This window comes from Chiloscyllium punctatum, unplaced genomic scaffold, assembly GCF_047496795.1.
Source record: "Chiloscyllium punctatum isolate Juve2018m unplaced genomic scaffold, sChiPun1.3 scaffold_54, whole genome shotgun sequence".
NCBI classification, from domain to species: domain Eukaryota; kingdom Metazoa; phylum Chordata; class Chondrichthyes; order Orectolobiformes; family Hemiscylliidae; genus Chiloscyllium; species Chiloscyllium punctatum.
In genome coordinates this window covers 93,178-118,394 of record NW_027309789.1, presented here as the reverse complement: position 1 = coordinate 118,394, position 25,217 = coordinate 93,178, and positions in this window count along the sequence as shown.

Here is a 25,217-nt window from a genome sequence, read left to right as displayed (position 1 = left end):
ACAGAGGGGCTGAAACAGAGGGGCTGAAACAGAGGGGCTGATTCAGAGGGGCTGAAACAGAGGGGCTGAATCAGAGGGGCTGAAACAGAGGGCGAGAAACAGCGGGGCTGAAACAGAGGGCGAGAAACAGAGGAGCAGAAACAGAGGGCGAGAAACAGAGGGGCTGAAACAGAGGGGCTGAAACAGAGAGTGCGAAACAGAGGGGCTGAAACAAAGGGCGAGAAACAGAGGGGCTGAAACAGAGGGCGAGAAACAGAGGGGCTGAAACAGAGGGCAAGAAACAGAGGGGCTGAAACCGAGTGTCTGAAACAGAAGGGCTGAAACAGAGGGGCTGAAACAGAGGGCGAGAAACAGAGGGGCTGAATCAGAGGGGCTGAATCAGAGGGGCTGAAACAGAGGGGCTGAATCAGAGTGGCTGAAACAGAAGGCGAGAAACAGAGGGGCTGAAACAGAGGGCGAGAAACAGAGGGGCAGAAACAGAGGGCGAGAAACAGAGGGGCTGAAAAAGAGGGGCTGAAACAGAGGGCGAGAAACAGAGGGGCTGAAACAGAGGGGCTGAAACAGAGGGGCTGAAACAGAGAGCGAGAAACAGAGGGGCTGAAACAGAGGGCGACAAACAGAGGGGCTGAAACAAAGTGCGAGAAACAGAGGGGCTGAAACAGAGGGGCTGAAACAGAGGGGCTGAATCAGAGGGGCTGAAACAGAGGGGCTGAAACAGAGGGGCTGAAACAGAGGGCAAGAAACAGAGGGGCTGAAACAGAGGGGCTGAAACAGAGGGGCAGAAACAGAGGGCGAGAAACAGAGGGGCTGAATCAGAGGGGCTGAATCAGAGGGGCTGAAACAGAGGGGAAGAAACAGAGGGCGAGAAACAGACGGGCTGAATCAGAGGGGCTGAATCAGAGGGGCTGAAACAGAGGGGCTGAAACAGAGGGCGAGAAACTAAGGTACTGAATCAGAGGGGCTGAAACAAAGGGGCTGAAACAGAGGGGCTGAAACAGACGGGCTGAAACAGAGACCCTGAAACAGAGACCCTGAAACAGAGGGGCTGAAACAGAGGGGCTGAAACAGAGGGGCTGAAACAGAGGGCGAGAAACAGAGAGGCTGAAACAGAGGGCGAGAAACAGAGTGGCTGACACAGAGGCCAAGAAACAGAGGGGCTGAAACAGAGGGCGAGAAACAGAGTGGCTGAAACAGAGGGGCTGAAACAGAGGGGCTGAAACAGAGAGCGAGAAACAGAGGGGCTGAAACAGAGGGCCAGAAACAGAGGGCGAGAAACAGAGGGACTGAAACAGTGGGGCTGAAACAGAGGGGCTGATACAGAGGGCGAGAAACAGAGGGGCTGAAACAGAGGGCGAGAAACAGAGGGGCTGAAACAAAGGGGCTGAAACAGTGGGGCTAAAACAGAGGGGCTGAAACAGAGGGCGAGAAATAGAGGGGCTGAAACAGAGGAGCGAGAAACAGAGGGGCTGAAACAGAGGGCGAGAAACAGAGGGGCTGAAACAGAAGGCGAGAAACAGAGGGGCTGAAACAGAGGGGCTGAAACAGAGGGCGAGAAACAGAGGGGCTGAAACAGAGGGCGAGAAACAGAGGGGCTGAAACAGAGGGCGAGAAACAGAGGGGCTGAAACAGAGGGCGAGAAACAGACGGGCAGAAACAGAGGGGCTGAAACAGAGGGCGAGAAACAGAGGGACTGAAACAGAGGGCGAGAAACAGAGGGGCTGAAACAGAGGGCGAGAAACAGAGGGGCTGAAACAGAGGGCGAGAAACAGAGGGGCTGAAACAGAGGGCGAGAAACAGACGGGCAGAAACAGAGGGCGAGAAACAGAGGGACTGAAACAAAGGGGCTGAAACAGAGAGCGCGAAACAGAGGGACTGAAACAGAGGGCGAGAAACAGAGGGGCTGAAACAGAGGGCAAGAAACAGAGGGGCTGAAACAGAGGGCGAGAAACAGAGGGGCTGAAACAGAGGGCAAGAAACAGAGGGGCTGAAACAGAGTGGCTGAAACAGAGGGCGAGAAACAGAGGGGCTGAATCAGACAGGCTGAATCAGATGGGCTGAAACAGAGGGGCTGAAACAGAGGGCGAGAAACAGAGTGGCTGTAACAGAGGGCGAGAAACAGAGGGCGAGAAACAGAGGGGCTGAAACAGAGGGCGAGAAACAGAGGGGCTGAAACAGAGGGGCTGAAACAGTGGGGCTGAAACAGAGGGCGAGAAACAGAGAGGCTGAAACACAGGGCGAGAAACAGAGGGGCTGAAACAGAGGACGAGAAACAGAGGGGCTGAAACAGAGGGGCTGAAACAGAGGGGCGGAAACAGAGGGGCTGAAACAGAGAGCGAGAAACAGAGGGGCTGAAACAGAGGGCCAGAAACAGAGTGGCTGAAACAGAGGGCGAGAAACAGAGTGGCTGAAACAGAGGGCAAGAAACAGAGGGGCTGAAACAGAGGGCGAGAAACAGAGGGGCTGAAACAGAGGGGCTGAAACAGAGGGGCGGAAACAGAGGGGCTGAAACAGAGAGCGAGAAACAGAGGGGCTGAAACAGAGGGGCGGAAACAGAGGGGCTGAAACAGAGGGCGAGAAAATAGTGGCTGAAACAAAGGGGCTGTAACAGTGGGGCTACAATAGAGGGGCTGAAACAGAGGGCGAGAAATAGAGGGGCTGAAACAGAGGGCGAGAAACCGAGGGGCTGAAACAGAGGGGCTGAAACAGAGGGCGAGAAACAGAGGGGCTGAAACAGAGGGGCTGAAACAGAGGGGCTGAAACAGAGGGCGAAAACAGAGGGGCTGAAACAGAGGGCGAGAAACAGCGGGGCTGAAACAGAGGGCGAGAAACAGAGGGGCTGAAACAGAGGGCGAGAAACAGAGGGGCTGAAACAGAGGGGCTGAAACAGAGGGGCTGAAACAGAGGGCGAGAAACAGAGGGGCTGAAACAGAGGGCGAGAAACAGAGGGGCTGAATCAGAGGGGCTGAAACAGAGGGCGAGAAACAGAGGGGCTGAAACAGAGGGGCTGAAACAGAGGGGCTGAAACAGAGGGGCTGAAACAGAGGGCGAGAAACAGAGAGGCTGAAACAGAGGGCGAGAAACAGAGTGGCTGAAACAGAGGGCAAGAAACAGAGGGGCTGAAACAGAGGGCGAGAAACAGAGGGGCTGAAACAGAGGGGCTGAAACAGAGGGGCTGAAACAGAGAGCGAGAAACAGAGGGGCTGAAACAGAGGGCCAGAAACAGAGGGCGAGAAACAGAGGGACTGAAACAGTGGGACTGAAACAGAGGGGCTGATACAGAGGGCGAGAAACAGAACGGCTGAAACAGAGGGCGAGAAACAGAGAGGCTGAAACAAAGGGGCTGAAACAGTGGGGCTAAAACAGAGGGGCTGAAACAGAGGGCGAGGAATAGAGGGGCTGAAACAGAGGGCGAGAAACAGAGGGGCTGAAACAGAGGGCGAGAAACAGAGGGGCTGAAACAGAAGGCGAGAAACAGAGGGGCTGAAACAGAGGGGCTGAAACAGAGGGCGAGAAACAGAGGGGCTGAAACAGAGGGTGAGAAACTGAGGGGCTGAATCAGAGGGGCTGAAACAGAGGGCGAGAAACAGAGGGGCTGAAACAGAGAGCGAGAAACAGAGGGGCTGAAACAGAGGGTGAGAAACAGAGGGGCTGAAACAGAGGGCGAGAAACAGAGGGGCTGAAACAGAGGGGCTGAAACAGAGGGGCTGAATCAGAGGGGCTGATTCAGAGGGGCTGAAACAGAGGGGCTTAATCAGCGGGGCTGAAACAGAGGGCGAGAAACAGAGGGGCTGAAACAGAGGGCGAGAAACAGAGGGGCAGAAACAGAGGGCGAGAATCAGAGGAGCTGAAACAGAGGGGCTGAAACAGAGAGCGCGAAACAGAGGGGCTGAAACAGATGGCGAGAAACAGAGGGACTGAAACAGAGGTCGAGAAACAGAGGGGCTGAAACAGAAGGCGAGAAACAGAGGGGCTGAAACAGAGGGCGAGAAACAGAGGTGCAGATACAGAGGGCGAGAAACAGAGGGGCTGAAACAGAGGGGCTGAAACAGTGGGGCTGAAACAGAGGGGCTGAAACAGAGGGCGAGAAATAGAGGGGCTGAAACAGAGGGCGAGAAACAGAGGGGCTGAAACAGAGGGCGGGAAACAGAGGGGCTGAAACAGAGGGGCTGAAACAGAGGGCGAGAAGCAGAGGGGCTGAAACAGATGGCGAGAAACAGAGGGGCTTGAACAGAGGGCGAGAAACAGAGGGGCTGAATCAGAGGGGCTGAAACAGAGGGCGAGAAACAGAGGGGCTGAAACAGAGTGCGAGAAACAGAGGGGCTGAAACAGAGGTGCTGGAACAGAGGGTGAGAAACAGAGGGGCTGAAACAGGGGGCGAGAAACAGAGGGGCTGAAACTGAGGGGCTGAAACAGAGGGGCTGATTCAGAGGGGCTGAAACAGAGGGGCTGAATCAGAGGGGCTGAAACAGAGGGCGAGAAACAGCGGGGCTGAAACAGAGGGCGAGAAACAGAGGAGCAGAAACAGAGGGCGAGAAACAGAGGGGCTGAAACAGAGGGGCTGAAACAGAGAGTGCGAAACAGAGGGGCTGAAACAGAGGGCGAGAAACAGAGGGGCTGAAACAGAGGGCGAGAAACAGAGGGGCTGAAACAGAGGGCAAGAAACAGAGGGGCTGAAACCGAGTGTCTGAAACAGAAGGGCTGAAACAGAGGGGCTGAAACAGAGGGCGAGAAACAGAGGAGCAGAAACAGAGGGCGAGAAACAGAGGGGCTGAAACAGAGGGGCTGAAACAGAGAGTGCGAAACAGAGGGGCTGAAACAGAGGGCGAGAAACAGAGGGGCTGAAACAGAGGGCGAGAAACAGAGGGGCTGAAACAGAGGGCAAGAAACAGAGGGGCTGAAACCGAGTGTCTGAAACAGAAGGGCTGAAACAGAGGGGCTGAAACAGAGGGCGAGAAACAGAGGGGCTGAATCAGAGGAGCTGAATCAGAGGGGCTGAAACAGAGGGGCTGAATCAGAGGGGCTGAAACAGAAGGCGAGAAACAGAGGGGCTGAAACAGAGGGCGAGAAACAGAGGGGCAGAAACAGAGGGCGAGAAACAGAGGGGCTGAAAAAGAGGGGCTGAAACAGAGGGCAAGAAACAGAGGGGCTGAAAAAGAGGGCGAGAAACAGAGGGGCTGAAACAGAGGGGCTGAAACAGAGGGGCTGAAACAGAGGGCAAGAAACAGAGGGGCTGAAACAGAGGGGCTGAAACAGAGGGGCAGAAACAGAGGGCGAGAAACAGAGGGGCTTAATCAGAGGGGCTGAATCAGAGGGGCTGAAACAGAGGGGCTGAAACAGAGGGCGAGAAACAGAGGGGCTGAATCAGAGGGGCTGAATCAGAGGGGCTGAAACAGAGGGGCTGAAACAGAGGGCGAGAAACTAAGGTACTGAATCAGAGGGGCTGAAACAAAGGGGCTGAAACAGAGGGGCTGAAACAGACGGGCTGAAACAGAGACCCTGAAACAGAGGAGCTGAAACAGAGGGGCTGAAACAGAGGGGCTGAAACAGAGTGGCTGACACAGAGGCCAAGAAACAGAGGGGCTGAAACAGAGGGCGAGAAACAGAGGGGCTGAAACAGAGGGGCTGAAACAGAGGGGCTGAAACAGAGAGCGAGAAACAGAGGGGCTGAAACAGAGGGCCAGAAACAGAGGGCGAGAAACAGAGGGACTGAAACAGTGGGGCTGAAACAGAGGGGCTGATACAGAGGGCGAGAAACAGAGGGGCTGAAGCAGAGGGCGAGAAACAGAGGGGCTGAAACAGAGGGCGAGAAACAGAGGGGCTGAAACAGAAGGCGAGAAACAGAGGGGCTGAAACAGAGGGGCTGAAACAGAGGGCGAGAAACAGAGGGGCTGAAACAGAGGGCGAGAAACAGAGGGGCTGAAACAGAGGGCGAGAAACAGAGGGGCTGAAACAGAGGGCAAGAAACAGAGGGGCTGAAACAGTGGGGCTAAAACAGAGGGGCTGAAACAGAGGGCGAGAAATAGAGGGGCTGAAACGGAGGGCGAGAAACAGAGGGGCTGAAACAGAGGGCGAGAAACAGAGGGGCTGAAACAGAAGGCGAGAAACAGAGGGGCTGAAACAGAGGGGCTGAAACAGAGGGCGAGAAACAGAGGGGCTGAAACAGAGGGGCTGAAACCGAGGGGCTGAATCAGAGGGGCTGAAACAGAGGGCGAGAAACAGAGGGGCTGAAACAGAGAGCGAGAAACAGAGGGGCTGAAACAGAGGGTCTGAAACAGAGGGTGAGAAACAGAGGGGCTGAAACAAAGGGCGAGAAACAGAGGGGCTGAAACAGAGGGGCTGAAACAGAGGGGCTGAATCAGAGGGGCTGATTCAGAGGGGCTGAAACAGAGGGGCTTAATCAGAGGGGCTGAAACAGAGGGCGAGAAACAGAGGGGCTGAAACAGAGGGCGAGAAACAGAGGGGCAGAAACAGAGGGCGAGAAACAGAGGAGCTGAAACAGAGGGGCTGAAACAGAGAGCGCGAAACAGAGGGGCTGAAACAGATGGCGAGAAACAGAGGGACTGAAACAGAGGTCGAGAAACAGAGGGGCTGAAACAGAGGGCAAGAAACAGAGGGGCTGAAACAGAGTGGCTGAAACAGAAGGGCTGAAACAGAGGGGCTGAAACAGAGGGCGAGAAACAGAGGGGCTGAATCAGAGGGGCTGAATCAGAAGGGCTGAAACAGAGGGGCTGAATCAGAGGGGCTGAAACAGAAGGCGAGAAACAGAGGGGCTGAAACAGAGGGCGAGAAACAGAGGGGCAGAAACAGAGGGCGAGAAACAGAGGGGCTGAAACAGAGGGTCTGAAACAGAGGGCGAGAAACAGAGGGGCTGAAACAGAGGGCGAGAAACAGAGGGGCAGAAACTGAGGGCGAGAAACAGAGGGGCTGAAACAGAGGGGCTGAAACAGAGTGGCTGAATCAGAGGGGCTGAAACAGAGGGGCTGAAACAGAGGGCGAGAAACAAAGGGGCTGAAACAGCGGGTGAGAAACAGAGGGCAAGAAACAGAGGGGCTGAATCAGAGGGGCTGAAACAGACGGGCTGAAACAGAGAGCCTGAAACAGAGGGGCTGAAACAGAGGTCGAAAAACAGAGGGGCTGAAACAGAGGGCGAGAAACAGAGCGGCTGAAACAGAGGGGCAGAAACAGAGGGGCTGAAACAGAGGGGCTGAAACAGAGGGCGAGAAACATAGGGGCTGAATCAGAGGGGCTGAATCAGAAGGACTGAAACAGAGGGGCTGAAACAGAGGGCGAGAAACAAAGGGGCTGAAACAGCGGGCGAGAAACAGAGGGCGAGAAACAGAGGGGCTGAAACAGAGGGGCTGAAACAGAGGGCGAGAAACAGAGGGGCTGAAACAGAGGGCGAAAAACAGAGGGGCTGAAACAGAGGGCGAGAAACAGAGGGTGAGAAACAGAGGGCGAGAAACAGAGTGGATGAAACAGAGGGGCTGAAACAAAGGGGCTGAAATAGAGGGGCTGAAACAGAGGGGCTGAATCAGAGGGGCTGAAACAGAGTGGCTGAATCAGAGGGGCTGAAACAGAGGGCGAGAAACAGAGGGGCTGAAACAGAGGGGCTGAAACAGAGGGGCTGAAACAGAGGGGCTGAATCCGAGGGCAAGAAACAGAGAGGCTGAAACAGAGGGCGAGAAACAGAGGGGCTGAAACAGAGGGCAAGAAACAGAGGGGCTGAAACAGAGGGCAAGAAACAGAGGGGCTGAAACAGAGGGCGAGAAACAGAGGGGCTGAAACAGAGGGGCTGAAACAGAGGGGCTGAAACAGAGTGGCTGAAATAGAGGGCGAGAAACAGAGGGGCTGAAACAGAGGGCGAGAAACAGAGGGGCTGAAACAGAGGGCGAGAAACAGACGGACTGAAACAGAGGGGCTGAAACAGAGGGGATGAAACAGATGGCGAGAAACAGAGGGGCTGAAACAGAGGGCGAGAAACAGAGGGGCTTAAACAGAGGGCGAGAAACAGAGGGCCTGAAACAGAGCAACTGAAACAGTGGGGCTGAAACAGAGCGGCTGAAACAGAGGGCGAGAAATAGAGGGGCTGAAACACAGGGCGAGAAATACAGGGGCTGAAACAGAGGGCGAGAAACAGAGGGGCTGAAACAGAGGCGCTGAAACAGAGGGGCTGAAACAGAGGGCGAGAAACAGAGGGGCTGAAAAAGAGGGCGAGAAACAGAGGGGCTGAAACAGAGGGCGAGAAACAGAGGGGCTGAATCAGAGGAGCTGAAACAGAGGGCGAGCAACAGAGGGGCTGAAACAGAGGGCGAGAAACAGTGGGGCTGAAACAGTGGGGCTGAAACAGAGGGTGAGAAACAGAGGGGCTGAAACAGAGGGCGAGAAACAGAGGGGCTGAAACAGAGGGTCTGAAACAGTGGGGCTGAATCAGAGGGGCTGATTCAGAGGGGCTGAAACAGTGGGGCTGAATCAGAGGGGCTGAAACAGAGGGCGAGAAACAGAGGGGCTGAAACAAAGGGGCTGAAACAGTGGGGCTGAAACAGAGGGGCTGAAACAGAGGGCGAGAAATAGAGGGGCTGAAACAGAGGGCGAGAAACAGAGGGGCTGAAACAGAGGGCGAGAAACAGAGGGGCTGAAACAGAGGGGCTGAAACAGAGGGGCTGAAACAGAGGGCGAGAAACAGAGGGGCTGAAACAGAGGTGCTGGAACAGAGGGTGAGAAACAGAGTGGCTGAAACAGGGGGCGAGAAACAGAGGGGCTGAAACAGAGGGGCTGAAACAGAGGGGCTGATTCAGAGGGGCTGAAACAGAGGGGCTGAATCAGAGGGGCTGAAACAGAGGGCGAGAAACAGCGGGGCTGAAACAGAGGGCGAGAAACAGAGGAGCAGAAACAGAGGGCGAGAAACAGAGGGGCTGAAACAGAGGGGCTGAAACAGAGAGTGCGAAACAGAGGGGCTGAAACAGAGGGCGAGAAACAGAGGGGCTGAAACAGAGGGCGAGAAACAGAGGGGCTGAAACAGAGGGCAAGAAACAGAGGGGCTGAAACCGAGTGTCTGAAACAGAAGGGCTGAAACAGAGGGGCTGAAACTGAGGGCGAGAAACAGAGGGGCTGAATCAGAGGGGCTGAATCAGAGGGGCTGAAACAGAGGGGCTGAAGCAGAGGGCGAGAAACTAAGGTACTGAATCAGAGGGGCTGAAACAAAGGGGCTGAAACAGAGGGGCTGAAACAGACAGGCTGAAACAGAGACCCTGAAACAGAGGGGCTGAAACAGAGGGGCTGAAATAGACGGTCTGAAACAGAGGGGCTGAATCAGAGGGGCTGAAACAGAGGGGCTGAATCAGAGGGGCTGAAACAGAGGGCGAGAAACAGAGGGGCTGAAACAGAGGGGCTGAATCAGAGGGGCTGAAACAGAGAGGCTGAAACAGAGGGCGAGAAACAGAGGGGCTGAAACAGAGGGCGAGAAACAGAGGGGCTGAAACAGAGGGGCTGAAACAGAGGGGCTGAAACAGAGGGCGAGAAACAGAGGGGCTGAAACAGATGGCGAGAAACAGAGGGGCTGAAACAGAGGGCGAGAAACAGAGGGGCTGAATCAGAGGGGCTGAAACAGAGGGCGAAAAACAGAGGGGCTGAAGCAGAGGTCGAGAAACAGAGGGGCTGAAACAGAGGTGCTGAAACAGAGGGTGAGAAACAGAGGGGCTGAAACAGAGGGCGAGAAACAGAGGGGCTGAAACAGAGGGGCTGAAACAGAGGGGCTGATTCAGAGGGGCTGAAACAGAGGGGCTGATTCAGAGGGGCTGAAACAGAGGGGCTGAATCAGAGGGGCTGAAACAGAGGGCGAGAAACAGAGGGGCTGAAACAGAGGGCGAGAAACAGAGGAGCAGAAACAGAGGGCGAGAAACAGAGGGGCTGAAAAAGAGGGGCTGAAACAGAGAGTGCGAAACCGAGGGGCTGAAGCAGAGGGCGAGAAACAGAGGGGCTGAAACAGAGGGCGAGAAACAGAGGGGCTGAAACTCAGGGCAAGAAACAGAGGGGCTGAAACCGAGTGGCTGAAACAGAAGGGCTGAAACAGAGGGGCTGAAACAGAGGGCGAGAAACAGAGGGGCTGAATCAGAGGGGCTGAATCAGAGGGGCTGAAACAGAGGGGCTGAATCAGAGGGTCTGAAACAGATGGCGAGAAACAGAGGGGCTGAAACAGAGGGCGAGAAACAGAGGGGCAGAAACAGAGGGCGAGAAACAGAGGGGCTGAAACAGAGGGGCTGAAACAGAGGGCAAGAAACACAGGGGCTGAAACAGAGGGCGAGAAACAGAGGGGCTGAAACAGAGGGGCTGAAACAGAGGGGCTGAAACAGAGGGCGAGAAACAGAGGGGCTGAAACAGAGGGCGAGAAACAGGGGGGCTGAAACAGAGGGGCAGAAACAGAGGGGCTGAAACAGAGGGGCTGAATCGGAGGGGCTGAAACAGAGGGGCTGAAACAGAGGGGCTGAAACAGAGAGCAAGAAACAGAGGGGCTGAAACAGAGGGGCTGAAACAGAGGGGCAGTAACAGAGGGCGAGAAACAGAGGGGCTGAATCAGAGGGGCTGAATCAGTGGGCCTGAAACAGAGGGGCTGAAACAGAGGCGAGAAACAGAGGGGCTGAATCAGAGGGGCTGAAACAGAGGTCGAGAAACTAAGGGACTGAATCAGAGGGGCTGAAACAGTGGGGCTGAAACAGAGGGGCTGAAACAGACGGGCTGAAACAGAGAGCCTGAAACAGAGGGGCTGAAACAGAGGGGCTGAAACAGAGGGCAAGAAACAGAGGGGCTGAAACAGAGGGGCTGAAACAGAGAGGCTGAATCAGAGGGGCTGAAACAGAGGGCGAGAAACAGAGGGGCTGAAACATAGGGGCTGAATCAGAGGGGCTGAAACAGAGGGGCTGAAACAGAGGGCGAGAAACAGAGAGGCTGAAACAGAGGGCGAGAAACAGAGGAGCTGAAACAGAGGGCAAGAAACAGAGGGGCTGAAACAGAGGGCGAGAAACAGAGGGGCTGAAACAGAGGGGCTGAAACAGAGGGGCTGAAACAGAGGGGCTGAAACAGAGGGCGAGAAACAGAGGGGCTGAAACAGAGGGCGAGAAACAGAGGGCGAGAAACAGAGGGACTGAAACAGAGGATCTGAAACAGAGGGGCTGAAACAGAGGGCGAGAAACAGACGGGCAGAAACAGAGGGTGAGAAACAGAGGGTCTGAAACAAAGGGGCTGAAACAGAGAGCGTGATACAGAGGGACTGAAACAGAGGGCGAGAAACAGAGGGGCTGAAACAGAGGGCGAGAAACAGAGGGGCTGAAACAGAGGGCGAGAAACAGAGGGGCTGAAACAGAGGGCAAGAAACAGAGGGGCTGAAACAGAGGGCCTGAAACAGAGGGGCTGAATCAGAGGGGCTGAATCAGAGGGGCTGAAACAGAGGGGCTGAAACAGAGAGCGCGAAACAGAGGGGCTGAAACAGATGGCGAGAAACAGAGGGACTGAAACAGAGGTCGAGAAACAGAGGGGCTGAAACAGAGGGCAAGAAACAGAGGGGCTGAAACCGAGTGTCTGAAACAGAAGGGCTGAAACAGAGGGGCTGAAACAGAGGGCGAGACACAGAGGGGCTGAATCAGAGGGGCTGAATCAGAAGGGCTGAAACAGAGGGGCTGAATCAGAGGGGCTGAAACAGAAGGCGAGAAACAGAGGGGCTGAAACAGAGGGCGAGAAACAGAGGGGCAGAAACAGAGGGCGAGAAACAGAGGGGCTGAAACAGAGGGTCTGAAACAGAGGGCGAGAAACAGAGGGGCTGAAACAGAGGGCGAGAAACAGAGGGGCAGAAACTGAGGGCGAGAAACAGAGGGGCTGAAACAGAGGGGCTGAAACAGAGTGGCTGAATCAGAGGGGCTGAAACAGAGGGGCTGAAACAGAGGGCGAGAAACAAAGGGGCTGAAACAGCGGGTGAGAAACAGAGGGCAAGAAACAGAGGGGCTGAATCAGAGGGGCTGAAACAGAGGTCGAAAAACAGAGGGGCTGAAACAGAGGGCGAGAAACAGAGCGGCTGAAACAGAGGGGCAGAAACAGAGGGGCTGAAACAGAGGGGCTGAAACAGAGGGCGAGAAACATAGGGGCTGAATCAGAGGGGCTGAATCAGAAGGACTGAAACAGAGGGGCTGAAACAGAGGGCGAGAAACAAAGGGGCTGAAACAGCGGGCGAGAAACAGAGGGCGAGAAACAGAGGGGCTGAAACAGAGGGGCTGAAACAGAGGGCGAGAAACAGAGGGGCTGAAACAGAGGGCGAAAAACAGAGGGGCTGAAACAGAGGGCGAGAAACAGAGGGTGAGAAACAGAGGGCGAGAAACAGAGTGGATGAAACAGAGGGGCTGAAACAAAGGGGCTGAAATAGAGGGGCTGAAACAGAGGGGCTGAATCAGAGGGGCTGAAACAGAGTGGCTGAATCAGAGGGGCTGAAACAGAGGGCGAGAAACAGAGGGGCTGAAACAGAGGGCGAGAAACAGAGGGGCTGAAACAGAGGGGCTGAAACAGAGGGGCTGAAACAGAGGGGCTGAATCCGAGGGCAAGAAACAGAGAGGCTGAAACAGAGGGCGAGAAACAGAGGGGCTGAAACAGAGGGCAAGAAACAGAGGGGCTGAAACAGAGGGCAAGAAACAGAGGGGCTGAAACAGAGGGCGAGAAACAGAGGGGCTGAAACAGAGGGGCTGAAACAGTGGGGCTGAAACAGAGTGGCTGAAATAGAGAGCGAGAAACAGAGGGGCTAAAACAGAGGGCGAGAAACAGAGGGGCTGAAACAGAGGGCGAGAAACAGAGGGCGAGAAACAGACGGACTGAAACAGAGGGGCTGAAACAGAGGGGATGAAACAGATGGCGAGAAACAGAGGGGCTGAAACAGAGGGCGAGAAACAGAGGGGCTTAAACAGAGGGCGAGAAACAGAGGGCCTGAAACAGAGCAACTGAAACAGTGGGGCTGAAACAGAGCGGCTGAAACAGAGGGCGAGAAATAGAGGGGCTGAAACACAGGGCGAGAAATACAGGGGCTGAAACAGAGGGCGAGAAACAGAGGCGCTGAAACAGAGGGGCTGAAACAGAGGGCGAGAAACAGAGGGGCTGAAAAAGAGGGCGAGAAACAGAGGGGCTGAAACAGAGGGCGAGAAACAGAGGGGCTGAATCAGAGGAGCTGAAACAGAGGGCGAGCAACAGAGGGGCTGAAACAGAGGGCGAGAAACAGTGGGGCTGAAACAGTGGGGCTGAAACAGAGGGTGAGAAACAGAGGGGCTGAAACAGAGGGCGAGAAACAGAGGGGCTGAAACAGAGGGTCTGAAACAGAGGGGCTGAATCAGAGGGGCTGATTCAGAGGGGCTGAAACAGTGGGGCTGAATCAGAGGGGCTGAAACAGAGGGCGAGAAACAGAGGGGCTGAAACAAAGGGGCTGAAACAGTGGGGCTGAAACAGAGGGGCTGAAACAGAGGGCGAGAAATAGAGGGGCTGAAACAGAGGGCGAGAAACAGAGGGGCTGAAACAGAGGGCGAGAAACAGAGGGGCTGAAACAGAGGGGCTGAAACAGAGGGGCTGAAACAGAGGGCGAGAAACAGAGGGGCTGAAACAGAGGTGCTGGAACAGAGGGTGAGAAACAGAGTGGCTGAAACAGGGGGCGAGAAACAGAGGGGCTGAAACAGAGGGGCTGAAACAGAGGGGCTGATTCAGAGGGGCTGAAACAGAGGGGCTGAATCAGAGGGGCTGAAACAGAGGGCGAGAAACAGCGGGGCTGAAACAGAGGGCGAGAAACAGAGGAGCAGAAACAGAGGGCGAGAAACAGAGGGGCTGAAACAGAGGGGCTGAAACAGAGAGTGCGAAACAGAGGGGCTGAAACAGAGGGCGAGAAACAGATGGGCTGAAACAGAGGGCGAGAAACAGAGGGGCTGAAACAGAGGGCAAGAAACAGAGGGGCTGAAACCGAGTGTCTGAAACAGAAGGGCTGAAACAGAGGGGCTGAAACAGAGGGCGAGAAACAGAGGGGCTGAATCAGAGGGGCTGAATCAGAGGGGCTTAAACAGAGGGGCTGAATCAGAGGGGCTGAAACAGAAGGCGAGAAACAGAGGGGCTGAAACAGAGGGCGAGAAACAGAGGGGCAGAAACAGAGGGCGAGAAACAGAGGGGCTGAAACAGAGGGGCTGAAACAGAGGGCAAGAAACAGAGGGGCTGAAACAGAGGGCGAGAAACAGAGGGGCTGAAACAGAGGGGCTGAAACAGAGGGGCTGAAACAGAGGGCGAGAAACAGAGGGGCTGAAACAGAGGGCGACAAACAGAGGGGCTGAAACAAAGTGCGAGAAACAGAGGGGCTGAAACAGAGGGGCTGAAACAGAGGGGCTGAATCAGAGGTGCTGAAACAGAGGGGCTGAAACAGAGGGGCTGAAACAGAGGGCAAGAAACAGAGGGGCTGAAACAGAGGGGCTGAAACAGAGGGGCAGAAACAGAGGGCGAGAAACAGAGGGGCTGAATCAGATGGGCTGAATCAGAGGGGCTGAAACAGAGGGGCTGAAACTGAGGGCGAGAAACAGAGGGGCTGAATCAGAGGGGCTGAATCAGAGGGGCTGAAACAGAGGGGCTGAAGCAGAGGGCGAGAAACTAAGGTACTGAATCAGAGGGGCTGAAACAAAGGGGCTGAAACAGAGGGGCTGAAACAGACAGGCTGAAACAGAGACCCTGAAACAGAGGGGCTGAAACAGAGGGGCTGAAATAGACGGTCTGAAACAGAGGGGCTGAATCAGAGGGGCTGAAACAGAGGGGCTGAATCAGAGGGGCTGAAACAGAGGGCGAGAAACAGAGGGGCTGAAACAGAGGGGCTGAATCAGAGGGGCTGAAACAGAGAGGCTGAAACAGAGGGCGAGAAACAGAGGGGCTGAAACAGAGGGCGAGAAACAGAGGGGCTGAAACAGAGGGGCTGAAACAGAGGGGCTGAAACAGAGGGCGAGAAACAGAGGGGCTGAAACAGATGGCGAGAAACAGAGGGGCTGAAACAGAGGGCGAGAAACAGAGGGGCTGAATCAGAGGGGCTGAAACAGAAGGCGAAAAACAGAGGGGCTGAAGCAGAGGTCGAGAAACAGAGGGGCTGAAACAGAGGTGCTGAAACAGAGGGTGAGAAACAGAGGGGCTGAAACAGAGGGCGAGAAACAGAGGGGCTGAAACAGAGGGGCTGAAACAGAGGGGCTGATTCAGAGGGGCTGAAACAGAGGGGCTGAATCAGAGGGGCTGAAACAGAGGGCGAGAAACAGAGGGGCTGAAACAGAGGGCGAGAAACAGAGGAGCAGAAACAGAGGGCGAGAAACAGAGGGGCTGAAAAAGAGGGGCTGAAACAGAGAGTGCGAAACCGAGGGGCTGAAGCAGAGGGCGAGAAACAGAGGGGCTGAAACAGAGGGCGAGAAACAGAGGGGCTGAAACTCAGGGCAAGAAACAGAGGGGCTGAAACCGAGTTGCTGAAACAGAAGGGCTGAAACAGAGGGGCTGAAACAGAGGGCGAGAAACAGAGGGGCTGAATCAGAGGGGCTGAATCAGAGGGGCTGAAACAGAGGGGCTGAATCAGAGGGTCTGAAACAGATGGCGAGAAACAGAGGGGCTGAAACAGAGGGCGAGAAACAGAGGGGCAGAAACAGAGGGCGAGAAACAGAGGGGCTGAAACAGAGGGGCTGAAACAGAGGGCAAGAAACAGAGGGGCTGAAACAGAGGGCGAGAAACAGAGGGGCTGAAACAGAGGGGCTGAAACAGAGGGGCTGAAACAGAGGGCGAGAAACAGAGGGGCTGAAACAGAGGGCGAGAAACAGAGGGGCTGAAACAGAGGGGCAGAAACAGAGGGGCTGAAACAGAGGGGCTGAATCGGAGGGGCTGAAACAGAGGGGCTGAAACAGAGGGGCTGAAACAGAGAGCAAGAAACAGAGGGGCTGAAACAGAGGGGCTGAAACAGAGGGGCAGTAACAGAGGGCGAGAAACAGAGGGGCTGAATCAGAGGGGCTGAATCAGTGGGCCTGAAACAGAGGGGCTGAAACAGAGGGCGAGAAACAGAGGGGCTGAATCAGAGGGGCTGAAACAGAGGTCGAGAAACTAAGGGACTGAATCAGAGGGGCTGAAACAGTGGGGCTGAAACAGAGGGGCTGAAACAGACGGGCTGAAACAGAGAGCCTGAAACAGAGGGGCTGAAACAGAGGGGCTGAAACAGAGGGCAAGAAACAGAGGGGCTGAAACAGAGGGGCTGAAACAGAGAGGCTGAATCAGAGGGGCTGAAACAGAGGGCGAGAAACAGAGGGGCTGAAACATAGGGGCTGAATCAGAGGGGCTGAAACAGAGGGGCTGAAACAGAGGGCGAGAAACAGAGAGGCTGAAACAGAGGGCGAGAAACAGAGGAGCTGAAACAGAGGGCAAGAAACAGAGGGGCTGAAACAGAGGGCGAGAAACAGAGTGGCTGAAACAGAGGGGCTGAAACAGAGGGGCTGAAACAGAGGGGCTGAAACAGAGGGCGAGAAACAGAGGGGCTGAAACAGAGGGCGAGAAACAGAGGGCGAGAAACAGAGGGACTGAAACAGAGGATCTGAAACAGAGGGGCTGAAACAGAGGGCGAGAAACAGACGGGCAGAAACAGAGGGTGAGAAACAGAGGGTCTGAAACAAAGGGGCTGAAACAGAGAGCGTGATACAGAGGGACTGAAACAGAGGGCGAGAAACAGAGGGGCTGAAACAGAGGGCGAGAAACAGAGGGGCTGAAACAGAGGGCGAGAAACAGAGGGGCTGAAACAGAGGGCAAGAAACAGAGGGGCTGAAACAGAGGGCCTGAAACAGAGGGGCTGAATCAGAGGGGCTGAATCAGAGGGGCTGAAACAGAGGGGCTGAAACAGAGGGCGAGAAACAGAGGGGCTGAATCAGACGGGCTGAATCAGATGGGCTGAAACAGAGGTGCTGAAACAGAGGGCGAGAAAGAGAGGTGCTGAAACAGAGGGCGTGAAACAGAGGGCGAGAAACAGAGGGGCTGAAAAAGAGGGGCTGAAACAAAGGGTCTGAAACAAAGCGCCTGATACAGAGGGCGAGAAACAGAGGGGCTGAATCAGACGGGCTGAATCAGATGGGCTGAAACAGAGGTGCTGAAACAGAGGGTGAGAAACAGAGGGGCTGAAACAGAGGGCGAGAAACAGAGGGGCTGAAACAGTGGGGCTGAAACAGAGGGGCTGATTCAGAGGGGCTGAAACAGAGGGGCTGAATCAGAGGGGCTGAAACAGAGGGCGAGAAACAGAGGGGCGGAAACAGAGATCGAGAAACAGAGGAGCAGATTCAGAGGGCGAGAAACAGAGGGCGAGAAACAGAGGGGCTGAAACCGAGGGGCTGAAACAGAGGGCGAGAAACAGAGGGGCTGAAACAGAGGGAGAGAAACAGAGGGGCTGAAACAGAGGGCAAGAAACAGAGGGGCTGAAACCGAGTGGCTGAAACAGAAGGCTGAAACAGAGGGGCTGAAACAGAGGGCGAGAAACAGAGGGGCTGAATCAGAGGGGCTGAATCAGAGGGGCTGAAACAGAGGGGCTGAATCAGAGGGTCTGAAACAGATGGCGAGAAACAGAGGGGCTGAAACAGAGGGCGAGAAACAGAGGGGCAGAAACAGAGGGCGAGAAACAGACGGGCTGAAACAGAGGGGCTGAAACAGAGGGCAAGAAACAGAGGGGCTGAAACAGAGGGCGAGAAACAGAGGGGCTGAAACAGAGGGGCTGAAACAGAGGGGCTGAAACAGAGGGCGAGAAACAGAGGGGCTGAAACAAAGGGCGAGAAACAGAGGGGCTGAAACAGAGGGGCAGAAACAGAGGGGCTGAAACAGAGGGGCTGAATCGGAGGGGCTGAAACAGAGGGGCTGAAACAGAGGCGCTGAAACAGAGGGCAAGAAACAAAGGGGCTGAAAGAGAGGGGCTGAAACAGAGGGGCAGAAACAGAGGGCGAGAAACAGAGGGGCTGAATCAGAGGGGCTGAATCAGAGGGCCTGAAACAGAGGGGCTGAAACAGAGGGCGAGAAACAGAGGGGCTGAATCAGAGCGGCTGAATCAGAGGGGCTGAAACAGAGGGGCTGAAACAGAGGGCGAGAAACTAAGGGACTGAATCAGAGGGGCTGAAACAGTGGGGCTGAAACAGAGGGGCTGAAACAGACGGGCTGAAACAGAGAGCCTGAAACAGAGGGGCTGAAACAGAGGGGCTGAAATAGAGGGGCTGAAACAGAGGGGCTGAATCAGAGGGGCTGAAACAGAGGGGCTGAATCAGAGGGGCTGAAACAGAGGGCGAGAAACAGAGGGGCTGAAACAGAGGGGCTGAATCAGAGGGGCTGAAACAGAGGGGCTGAAACAGAGGGCGAGAAACAGAGAGGCTGAAACAGAGGGCGAGAAACAGAGGGGCTGAAACAGAGGGCCTGAAACAGAGGGGCTGAAACAGAGGGCGAGAAACAGAGGGGCTGAATCAGAGGGGCTGAATCAGAGGGGCTGAAACAGAGGGGCTGAAACAGAGGGCGAGAAACTAAGGGACTGAATCAGAGGGGCTGAAACAGTGGGGCTAAAACAGAGGGGCTGAAACAGACGGGCTGAAACAGAGAGCCTGAAACAGAGGGGCTGAAACAGAGGGGCTGAAATAGAGGGGCTGAAACAGAGGGGCTGAATCAGAGGGGTTGAAACAGAAGGGCTGAATCAGAGGGGCTGAAACAGAGGGCGAGAAACAGAGGGGCTGAAACAGAGGGAATGAATCAGAGGGGCTGAAACAGAGGGGCTGAAACAGAGGGCGAGAAACAGAGAGGCTGAAACAGAGGGCGAGAAACAGAGGGGCTGAAACAGAGGGCAAGAAACAGAGGGGCTGAAACAGAGGGCGAGAAACAGAGGGGCTGAAACAGTGGGGCTTAAACAGAGGGGCTGAAACAGAGGGGCTGAAACAGAGGGCGAGAAACAGAGGGGCTGAAACAGAGGGCGAGAAACAGAGGGCGAGAAACAGAGGGACTGAAACAGAGGATCTGAAACAGAGGGGCTGAAACAGAGGGCGAGAAACAGACGGGCAGAAACAGAGGGTGAGAAACAGAGGGACTGAAACAAAGGGGCTGAAACAGAGAGCGTGATACAGAGGGACTGAATCAGAGGGCGAGAAACAGAGGGGCTGAAACAGAGGGCGAGATACAGAGGGGCTGAAACAGAGGGCAAGAAACAGAGGGGCTGAAACAGTGTGGCTGAAACAGAGGGCGAGAAACAGAGGGGCTGAATCAGACGGGCTGAATCAGATGGGCTGAAACAGAGGGGCTGAAACAGAGGGCGAGAAAGAGAGGGGCTGAAACAGAGGGCGTGAAACAGAGGGCGAGAAACAGAGGGGCTGAAAAAGAGGGGCTGAAACAAAGGGGCTGAAACAAAGCGCCTGATACAGAGGGCGAGAAACAGAGGGGCTGAAACAGAGGGCGAGATACAGAGGGGCTGAAACAGAGGGGCTGAAACAGAGGGGCTGAAACAGTGGGGCTGAAACAGAGGGCGAGAAACAGAGAGGCTGAAACACAGGGCGAGAAACAGAGGGGCTGAAACAGAGCGCGAGAAACAGAGGGGCTGAAACAGAGGGACTGAAACAGAGGGGCTGAAACAGAGGGGCTGAAACAGAGGGCGAGAAACAGAGTGGCTAAAACAGAGGGCGAGAAGCAGAGTGGCTGAAACAGAGGGCAAGAAACAGAGGGGCTAAAACAGAGGGCGAGAAACAGAGGGGCTGAAACAGAGGGGCTGAAACAGAGGGGCGGAAACAGAGGGGCTGAAACAGAGAGTGACAAACAGAGGGGCTGAAACAGAGGGCCAGAAACAGAGCGGCTGAAACAGAGGGCGAGAAACAGAGTGGCTGAAACAAAGGGGCTGAAACAGTGGGGCTAAAATAGAGGGGCTGAAACAGAGGGCGAGAAATACAGGGGCTGAAACAGAGGGCGAGAAACAGAGGGGCTGAAACAGAGGCGCTGAAACAGAGGGGCTGAAACAGAGGGCGAGAAACAGAGGGGCTGAAAAAGAGGGCGAGAAACAGAGGGGCTGAAACAGAGGGCGAGAAACAGAGGGGCTGAATCAGAGGAGCTGAAACAGAGGGCGAGCAACAGAGGGGCTGAAACAGAGGGCGAGAAACAGTGGGGCTGAAACAGTGGGGCTGAAACAGAGGGTGAGAAACAGAGGGGCTGAAACAGAGGGCGAGAAACAGAGGGTCTGAAACAGAGGGTCTGAAACAGAGGGGCTGAATCAGAGGGGCTGATTCAGAGGGGCTGAAACAGTGGGGCTGAATCAGAGGGGCTGAAACAGAGGGCGAGAAACAGAGGGGCTGAAACAAAGGGGCTGAAACAGTGGGGCTGAAACAGAGGGGCTGAAACAGAGGGCGAGAAATAGGGGGGCTGAAACAGAGGGCGAGAAACAGAGGGGCTGAAACAGAGGGCGAGAAACAGAGGGGCTGAAACAGAGGGGCTGAAACAGAGGGGCTGAAACAGAGGGCGAGAATCAGAGGGGCTGAAACAGAGGTGCTGGAACAGAGGGTGAGAAACAGAGTGGCTGAAACAGGGGGCGAGAAACAGAGGGGCTGAAACAGAGGGGCTGAAACAGAGGGGCTGATTCAGAGGGGCTGAAACAGAGGGGCTGAATCAGAGGGGCTGAAACAGAGGGCGAGAAACAGCGGGGCTGAAACAGAGGGCGAGAAACAGAGGAGCAGAAACAGAGGGCGAGAAACAGAGGGGCTGAAACAGAGGGGCTGAAACAGAGAGTGCGAAACAGAGGGGCTGAAACAGAGGGAGAGAAACAGATGGGCTGAAACAGAGGGCGAGAAACAGAGGGGCTGAAACAGAGGGCAAGAAACAGAGGGGCTGAAACCAAGTGTCTGAAACAGAAGGGCTGAAACAGAGGGGCTGAAACAGAGGGCGAGAAACAGAGGGGCTGAATCAGAGGGGCTGAATCAGAGGGGCTTAAACAGAGGGGCTGAATCAGAGGGGCTGAAACAGAAGGCGAGAAACAGAGGGGCTGAAACAGAGGGCGAGAAACAGAGGGGCAGAAACAGAGGGCGAGAAACAGAGGGGCTGAAACAGAGGGGCTGAAACAGAGGGCAAGAAACAGAGGGGCTGAAACAGAGGGCGAGAAACAGAGGGGCTGAAACAGAGGGGCTGAAACAGAGGGGCTGAAACAGAGGGCGAGAAACAGAGGGGCTGAAACAGAGGGCGACAAACAGAGGGGCTGAAACAAAGTGCGAGAAACAGAGGGGCTGAAACAGAGGGGCTGAAACAGAGGGGCTGAATCAGAGGTGCTGAAACAGAGGGGCTGAAACAGAGGGGCTGAAACAGAGGGCAAGAAACAGAGGGGCTGAAACAGAGGGGCTGAAACAGAGGGGCAGAAACAGAGGGCGAGAAACAGAGGGGCTGAATCAGAGGGGCTGAATCAGAGGGGCTGAAACAGAGGGGCTGAAACTGAGGGTGAGAAACAGAGGGGCTGAATCAGAGGGGCTGAATCAGAGGGGCTGAAACAGAGGGGCTGAAGCAGAGGGCGAGAAACTAAGGTACTGAATCAGAGGGGCTGAAACAAAGGGGCTGAAACAGAGGGGCTGAAACAGACAGGCTGAAACAGAGACCCTGAAACAGAGGGGCTGAAACAGAGGGGCTGAAATAGACGGTCTGAAACAGAGGGGCTGAATCAGAGGGGCTGAAACAGAGGGGCTGAATCAGAGGGGCTGAAACAGAGGGCGAGAAACAGAGGGGCTGAAACAGAGGGGCTGAATCAGAGGGGCTGAAACAGAGAGGCTGAAACAGAGGGCGAGAAACAGAGGGGCTGAAACAGAGGGCGAGAAACAGAGGGGCTGAAACAGAGGGGCTGAAACAGAGGGGCTGAAACAGAGGGCGAGAAACAGAGGGGCTGAAACAGATGGCGAGAAACAGAGGGGCTGAAACAGAGGGCGAGAAACAGAGGGGCTGAATCAGAGGGGCTGAAACAGAGGGCGAAAAACAGAGGGGCTGAAGCAGAGGTCGAGAAACAGAGGGGCTGAAACAGAGGTGCTGAAACAGAGGGTGAGAAACAGAGGGGCTGAAACAGAGGGCGAGAAACAGAGGGGCTGAAACAGAGGGGCTGAAACAGAGGGGCTGATTCAGAGGGGCTGAAACAGAGGGGCTGAATCAGAGGGGCTGAAACAGAGGGCGAGAAACAGAGGGGCTGAAACAGAGGGCGAGAAACAGAGGAGCAGAAACAGAGGGCGAGAAACAGAGGGGCTGAAAAAGAGGGGCTGAAACAGAGAGTGCGAAACCGAGGGGCTGAAGCAGAGGGCGAGAAACAGAGGGGCTGAAACAGAGGGCGAGAAACAGAGGGGCTGAAACTCAGGGCAAGAAACAGAGGGGCTGAAACCGAGTGGCTGAAACAGAAGGGCTGAAACAGAGGGGCTGAAACAGAGGGCGAGAAACAGAGGGGCTGAATCAGAGGGGCTGAATCAGAGGGGCTGAAACAGAGGGGCTGAATCAGAGGGTCTGAAACAGATGGCGAGAAACAGAGGGGCTGAAACAGAGGGCGAGAAACAGAGGGGCAGAAACAGAGGGCGAGAAACAGAGGGGCTGAAACAGAGGGGCTGAAACAGAGGGCAAGAAACAGAGGGGCTGAAACAGAGGGCGAGAAACAGAGGGGCTGAAACAGAGGGGCTGAAACAGAGGGGCTGAAACAGAGGGCGAGAAACAGAGGGGCTGAAACAGAGGGCGAGAAACAGAGGGGCTGAAACAGAGGGGCAGAAACAGAGGGGCTGAAACAGAGGGGCTGAATCGGAGGGGCTGAAACAGAGGGGCTGAAACAGAGGGGCTGAAACAGAGAGCAAGAAACAGAGGGGCTGAAACAGAGGGGCTGAAACAGAGGGCGAGAAACAGAGGGGCTGAATCAGAGGGGCTGAATCAGTGGGCCTGAAACAGAGGGGCTGAAACAGAGGGCGAGAAACAGAGGGGCTGAATCAGAGGGGCTGAAACAGAGGTCGAGAAACTAAGGGACTGAATCAGAGGGGCTGAAACAGTGGGGCTGAAGCAGAGGGGCTGAAACAGACGGGCTGAAACAGAGAGCCTGAAACAGAGGGGCTGAAACAGAGGGGCTGAAACAGAGGGCAAGAAACAGAGGGGCTGAAACAGAGGGGCTGAAACAGAGAGGCTGAATCAGAGGGGCTGAAACAGAGGGCGAGAAACAGAGGGGCTGAAACATAGGGGCTGAATCAGAGGGGCTGAAACAGAGGGGCTGAAACAGAGGGCGAGAAACAGAGAGGCTGAAACAGAGGGCGAGAAACAGAGGAGCTGAAACAGAGGGCAAGAAACAGAGGGGCTGAAACAGAGGGCGAGAAACAGAGGGGCTGAAACAGAGGGGCTGAAACAGAGGGGCTGAAACAGAGGGGCTGAAACAGAGGGCGAGAAACAGAGGGGCTGAAACAGAGGGCGAGAAACAGAGGGCGAGAAACAGAGGGACTGAAACAGAGGATCTGAAAAAGAGGGGCTGAAACAGAGGGCGAGAAACAGACGGGCAGAAACAGAGGGTGAGAAACAGAGGGTCTGAAACAAAGGGGCTGAAACAGAGAGCGTGATACAGAGGGACTGAAACAGAGGGCGAGAAACAGAGGGGCTGAAACAGAGGGCGAGAAACAGAGGGGCTGAAACAGAGGGCGAGAAACAGAGGGGCTGAAACAGAGGGCAAGAAACAGAGGGGCTGAAACAGAGGGCCTGAAACAGAGGGGCTGAATCAGAGGGGCTGAATCAGAGGGGCTGAAACAGAGGGGCTGAAACAGAGGGCGAGAAACAGAGGGGCTGAATCAGACGGGCTGAATCAGATGGGCTGAAACAGAGGTGCTGAAACAGAGGGCGAGAAAGAGAGGTGCTGAAACAGAGGGCGTGAAACAGAGGGCGAGAAACAGAGGGGCTGAAAAAGAGGGGCTGAAACAAAGGGTCTGAAACAAAGCGCCTGATACAGAGGGCGAGAAACAGAGGGGCTGAATCAGACGGGCTGAATCAGATGGGCTGAAACAGAGGTGCTGAAACAGAGGGTGAGAAACAGAGGGGCTGAAACAGAGGGCGAGAAACAGAGGGGCTGAAACAGTGGGGCTGAAACAGAGGGGCTGATTCAGAGGGGCTGAAACAGAGGGGCTGAATCAGAGGGGCTGAAACAGAGGGCGAGAAACAGAGGGGCGGAAACAGAGATCGAGAAACAGAGGAGCAGATTCAGAGGGCGAGAAACAGAGGGCGAGAAACAGAGGGGCTGAAACAGAGGGGCTGAAACAGAGAGTGCGAAACCGAGGGGCTGAAACAGAGGGCGAGAAACAGAGGGGCTGAAACAGAGGGAGAGAAACAGAGGGGCTGAAACAGAGGGCAAGAAACAGAGGGGCTGAAACCGAGTGGCTGAAACAGAAGGCTGAAACAGAGGGGCTGAAACAGAGGGCGAGAAACAGAGGGGCTGAATCAGAGGGGCTGAATCAGAGGGGCTGAAACAGAGGGGCTGAATCAGAGGGTCTGAAACAGATGGCGAGAAACAGAGGGGCTGAAACAGAGGGCGAGAAACAGAGGGGCAGAAACAGAGGGCGAGAAACAGAGGGGCTGAAACAGAGGGGCTGAAACAGAGGGCAAGAAACAGAGGGGCTGAAACAGAGGGCGAGAAACAGAGGGGCTGAAACAGAGGGGCTGAAACAGAGGGGCTGAAACAGAGGGCGAGAAACAGAGGGGCTGAAACAAAGGGCGAGAAACAGAGGGGCTGAAACAGAGGGGCAGAAACAGAGGGGCTGAAACAGAGGGGCTGAATCGGAGGGGCTGAAACAGAGGGGCTGAAACAGAGGCGCTGAAACAGAGGGCAAGAAACAAAGGGGCTGAAAGAGAGGGGATGAAACAGAGGGGCAGAAACAGAGGGCGAGAAACAGAGGGGCTGAATCAGAGGGGCTGACTCAGAGGGCCTGAAACAGAGGGGCTGAAACAGAGGGCGAGAAACAGAGGGGCTGAATCAGAGCGGCTGAATCAGAGGGGCTGAAACAGAGGGGCTGAAACAGAGGGCGAGAAACTAAGGGACTGAATCAGAGGGGCTGAAACAGTGGGGCTGAAACAGAGGGGCTGAAACAGACGGGCTGAAACAGAGAGCCTGAAACAGAGGGGCTGAAACAGAGGGGCTGAAATAGAGGGGCTGAAACAGAGGGGCTGAATCAGAGGGGCTGAAACAGAGG